General features: G+C 42.5%; 1 long non-coding RNA gene across 1 annotated transcript; it reads right to left on the reverse strand.

Annotated features, from left to right (window-relative positions):
• Positions 1-741: 741 nt before the first annotated feature.
• Positions 742-5,418, reverse strand: LOC142478307 (uncharacterized). Its single transcript, XR_012793053.1, has 4 exons — positions 5,249-5,418; positions 1,986-2,092; positions 1,665-1,727; positions 742-833 (listed from the first exon to the last, which is right to left on the reverse strand). It is a non-coding gene; the product is annotated as an uncharacterized LOC142478307 (long non-coding RNA).
• Positions 5,419-5,812: the final 394 nt, after the last annotated feature.

Consider the following 5,812-nt stretch of genomic DNA (forward strand, 5'->3'; position numbering starts at 1 on the left):
CCTCCGGTGACTCCGGAAGTGAAGGGAATCCTCCTCCACTGGCAGACTCTCTGCACGCATCGATCGCAGGGTCCGATGCATCACTTCCGGTCGGCAGTATGTCACTTCCGGTTTCGGTTTGCAAATTCAGGGACCCGTCTCTGAGTTCTCTAGTCGGCCAGGACCTCCTGCACCAGGCGTTCCGCCACTGCTTTAGACATTAACTTGTGACAAATCATACGGTTAATCTGTGCTTCTTCTCTTGGTAGCTCTCACGCTGGGGAGGTACTGAGTCCTGTTTCCCTTTATATTAGTTAGACAGGTAATCTCCTGTAGAGCATCAATCATGCCCTGCCTTTTAACGAAAACAAACCGCAACCTCAGATAAAATAGGGCAGAAGAAAACACAACCTGGGGAGGAGAGGTGGAGCGATTCATGGTCCTCCAACAGGTAGAAGTTTCTGTCCTCTCAGATGTAGGGTGGAGCTTAACCCATTCGTAGGGTCCTGGGACAAATGTTGTGCACTCGAGATCGGCGTCCGCGCAGGCCCGATAGGCATCCAGCGCAGAAAAAACAGGGACAGTGGCCAGAAAAGTCAGTACCCGAGACAAACAGCACAAAAACGGGACTGTCCCTGCTAAACCAGGCATATGGTCCCCGTACCCATTGGTGACAATCAGTAAAATTGCTACATCTATAAAAATATGATACAACACAGTATAGGACAGTGGGCATTGCTGGTTGGTAAAATCATACAGTTACCCAAGCAATCAGTCTCTCTCACCTTCTTATGCTTGGATCCCATAAAGTGACTTTCAAGAGTGACTGCTGATGGACAGGGAACATTGCAGATCTACAAAAAGAACATAAAAAGGGAGTAGTGAGACGGAAACAATGAATGACGAACAGGTACAAATGAATCAAGATGTCAAATACATTGAAGTTACTCTGTGGTGCTGGCTGCACAAGATGTGTGATGCAGAAGGACGAAGCTTCAGTGAAATCCATGATAAAATGCATCCTCTCTCAGGATGAGAAAGAAATGCTGCAGGTACAAACCCCTGAAAAATACAACAGGCTGCAAATATTTTACCAATCCAAATTGCCCTTAAACACATATAACCTTGATAAATCAAATATATGGCTGCGTTTGTGGGGTAATTAAGTAGAAAATCCATGCGTTTGTGGTCTTTAGAATCAGGAACTGCTTGCCAGATGAAATCAGCATCTCCTACATCTCATGTTTACAATCTAAATATAGTTAAAGTGTTGAACGTAGTGTTGAAAAAAAAGCCAACACCACAATGTAACCCTGTCAGTGCCGAAGAAGCTGCGGTGCCAGTTACAATCATGTGAACGTTCCTCAGCAACCACACGATAGTGACATCACTTCGGCGACACAAACATTAGAGGAAGACGCTTATTTCTCTCCTGTTCACGACACAATCTCACTTGGAAAACAAGCAAAGTAGGTATGACAGTCACGGAATATCGCAGCGCTCTTCAGAGTGGCGGCTCTCGTGGTGTTCAGTGACTGCCATAGGGGCACTCAAGTGGTTATAACATGTCGCTGCCTGTAATACACTTCAGTCCTTAAAGTGTTCATTTAATACACGTGTGTTGTGCTCCCTGCCCTTCCAGCAGCAAAGGAAGTGACTCGTATCATGGGGACACTTATACTTACATAACACAAAAAGAAGGTTTTATGCTGAGCAGGTGCTGATATTTCCATGTTCATCTTTCAAAACTTCAGAATATAAAAAAAACAAACACAAAAAAAAAAAAACATTATTCTGGAATTAAAAATCACATAACAATTTTTGAAGTGTAAATTAATATTACAGACCCATCGGCAAGGGCGGGGGGAGAAAGGGGGGGAAGGTTAAATTAAAAGAAAAAAATGCTTATTTAAAGACCCACTGAACCGCTATTTTTTGTTACATTCTTACTGTTGCACTTTTTGATGATTGTTTTTAATGTCGGGCGCAAAGTTTTTGTAACCTACTTCCACAACTGCCTCTGGCAACAAAAAGGGTTATTGGTCCCAAGCAGGATGAGTGAAATCCATGAGACGAGACAATGCGATGACTGAGAAAGAGAGACCTGGCCGAACTGGAAAACAAACAAACAAACAAAAAAAAAGGACAATTAATATTCATTTATAAAATGTTTTACCAGGAAGTAATACATTGAGAGTTACCTCTCGTTTTCAAATATGTCCTGGGCACAGAGTTATGATGACAAATTGTGACGGTTCAGGGAATTCCTTCCCCTCCATGTGTCCCTGACGTCCCACGCTTGCCTACCCTCTCTGATCCTTCCCCTGCTAGCCTCCCTTCCTCTGCCCGCAGCTGTCCTTCTCCGGCAGCCTCTGACGTCATCCCGGCGTCAGGGCGCGTTCCCCGCAAGGCTCGCGTACCCGCTCGGTCTCCTGTTCCCTGCTGCGGTGTTCCCGGCTCACAGCCCTCCTCAGTCTCTACTCCTGTCCCCTTACCTCCGCTGGCTTTTCCCTCCGTGTCTCCTCCATCCTCAACGGGTGCCCCCACGGCGCTCCACGCACCTCGTGACGCAGCCTGTGTGCGCGCACTAAACTTAGAGGGCGCACGCTCCTCTTCTAGGCTCGCACTAAACTTAGAGGGCGCGCGCACACGCTCCTCTTCTAGGCTCTCTCAAACTCCTGGCTCCTCCTCTCATGCCCTGCAGGCTATCTCCCTCACTGGCTCACCTGTCTCCTCTTCACCTATCCCTGCTGTCTCCCACTTCACCCTCTGCTCCTCCTCTCTCTCCTATTGGTGTTCCCTCCTTTATAACCCCTGTCTGTCCTTTCTCTCATTGCTCTGCATAGTTCTTGTTACATGTGTGTGTGCAGTCCTATGCTTGGCTCTCCTGTGTTCCTGCTCCCCCCTGGATTTCCCTGGTTTGACCTATGCTCGTCCTGGACTACTCTGCTCTCTGTTGCCCTTGAACCCTGCCTACGAACTCTACCATGCTGACTTCTGTGACCCCTGGACTTTGGCTTCCGAACATTACGATTCTGATTTCTGTATCCCTGGACTCTGGCGCACGGACACCACTACTCTTACTCTCAACTCCAAAGGCGTTGCAAGTATTACTAACCATCTCTCTACAGGCCCGGCAACGCCATACCACACACCGGGCACGCCTTCACGGCTGTGGGTGCGTGTTAATACCCTTCCCACCTCAGTACTGGGGACTGGCCAGGTCTGCGGGCATACAGGCGTGACACAAATACATGGTTACATAAACAGTAACCAGCGCAATCACATATATACGTAGGGGTCTACTTATCCAAGTCTCCAGATGGCAACACTAGGACAAAATAAGAACCGGATTTATCAAAAGGAAAAAATCTGCCCAATTCTTCTCCTGCACCCGGGAAACTTTAATAACAGACGTCAAAAATACATAAAATGCAACTGTGGACACATACACACGGATAACATTAAACAAAAATAAACAAAGGATAAAAGGGGAAATTATATACATACACATACTAGAGATAGGCACACCAAAAAGGCCCAACATTTCAGCTACCCAATGGAGCCTCCCAGCAGTGTGGCTTATACCAGTTACATTTGTTCCCCAATTCCTCACATGTATGTATGTATGCATGCATGCATGTCTAGATAAACTGTTACCCAAATCATTTTCTACACATTAATATTGAAGTAAAATAATAAACCCAAATAAGTAAAAAAAAAAAAAAAGAGTAATAGTTTGCTATTGTACAATAATAATAATAATAATAATAATAATAATAATAATAATAAGCGATGTATGACTAATAAGTGATTACCACTCATCCCTAAAAATTGATATAACAGAATGATTGTTGCAAATAAATCAATATTTGCCTTGTTGTTGCAACATTAAACAATTAATGAAAAGGAAACAAGTAAAAATCAGCAACAATATGTACAGAAAGATAATAAATACACAGGCAACAGATATAATAACAAATAACATTAATAATAAATAGCACTAATAATAATATAACTATTTAAGTTATTCTTCTGGAACCAGGATCACATGTGGGATGTGAGTGAGTCCAGTGGTTTAACTCCTCCCCTTTTGAGAGCACACAGAGTCCTTTTATTCAACTTTAATGGGGGAGTCAAAAACAAATATAAAGGGTACTTGCAGATGGTAATGTGTGGTGAGAGAGTGTTTCTGTGTGTGAATGTGCTCTGTTATGGGGGGATGGTAAAAAAGGATGGCCTTGCAGGGGTGTAATGGAGGAAGCATGTACTCACTAAGCCAGCTAGTTAGATCTAAAGCACATGTTCCTGTGACAAGCAGGAAGAGTCAAAGGACCATTCGATAAACAGAAATTGGCAGGGGAACAACAAGGCTAAACCAAACTCATGGTAATGAGAATGGGAGATTGCCAGGGCAACCAACTGGTGGCTGTGTAAAGAGGGAAAGTGTCAATAATGTATCTTTACACATGCAACTAGCTGCTGGAACAGGGGAACTAACAAGCAACTGAACTAGGGAGACATAAATCTGTGAGTTGCAAAGAGACAGAAAATGTGTAATCCTGTTCCGGGACAGTTATAATAGTAACAATAATAAAATAACCGGTCTCCCTGTCTATATTTATTTCTAATTAAACAATGCAGTAATTATATCAATAATACACTATTATGTTAACCTCTCTCTGGATCACACTGCAGTAATTATAGCAATAATACACTATTACATTAACCTCTCTCTGGATCACACAGCAGTAATAACAATAATACACTATTATATAAACCTCTCTCTCTTGCTCTGCATCACACAGCAGTAATTCTAACAATAATACACTATTATATTAACCTCCTCTCGCTCGATCACACAGCAGTAATAATAATAATAATAATAATAATAATAATACACTATTATATTAACCTCTCTCTCTCTCTCTCTGGATCACGCAGCAGTAAATTATAACAATAGTATACCAGTATATTAATATCTCTCTCTCTCTGGATCAAACAGCAGTAATTATAACAATAATAAACTATATTAACCTCTCTCACCCTGGATCACAGAGGTAATTATAACAATAATACACCATTATATTAACCTCCTCTCTCAACCTGGATCACACAGCAGTAATTATAACAATAATACACTATTATATTAACCTCTCTCTCTCTCTGGATCACACAGCAGTAATAACAATAATACACTATTATATAAACTTCTCTCTCTCTGGATCACACAGCAGTAATTATAACAACAATACACTATTATATTAACCTCTCGCAGCAGGTAATGACTTGGGACGCGCGGTTGTTGTGGGGACACAGATAAGAGCCAGACCCAGTACTACCGGCTCAAGAGAAAGTGACATCACACCGGAAGCTAATTTCAATAGACCTCCCCTGTATTGTGCATCAACCCGTCCTCTCTTCCGTCACTGTTCAGTAAGTCACTTGCTCCCCCCTCACTGGGGGATGTGTACGTCACATCCTGCTCTCTCCTTTCTGTGCTGTGTGACGCCGGGAGCAGGGAGATAAACACACAGACAGTGAGAGGGTGAGAGACACACTCATAATGTCTGCACGTGTATATAAAGAGCGGAGGGGAGGGGGGGTTGGGTGGTGGTCTGTCTGTCTACCCCCCCTCACTGTGTGTGTCTATATATATATATATATATAAATATATATATATATATAAATATATATACACACGCACACCCTCACTGTGTGTATATATATATGTATATATATATATATATATGTATATATATATATATATATATATATATATTATATATACACACATACACCTCACTCCCCCCTCACTGTGTGTATATATACA

Source organism: Ascaphus truei, unplaced genomic scaffold (assembly GCF_040206685.1).
Source record: "Ascaphus truei isolate aAscTru1 unplaced genomic scaffold, aAscTru1.hap1 HAP1_SCAFFOLD_2386, whole genome shotgun sequence".
In the NCBI taxonomy this organism is placed as follows: domain Eukaryota; kingdom Metazoa; phylum Chordata; class Amphibia; order Anura; family Ascaphidae; genus Ascaphus; species Ascaphus truei.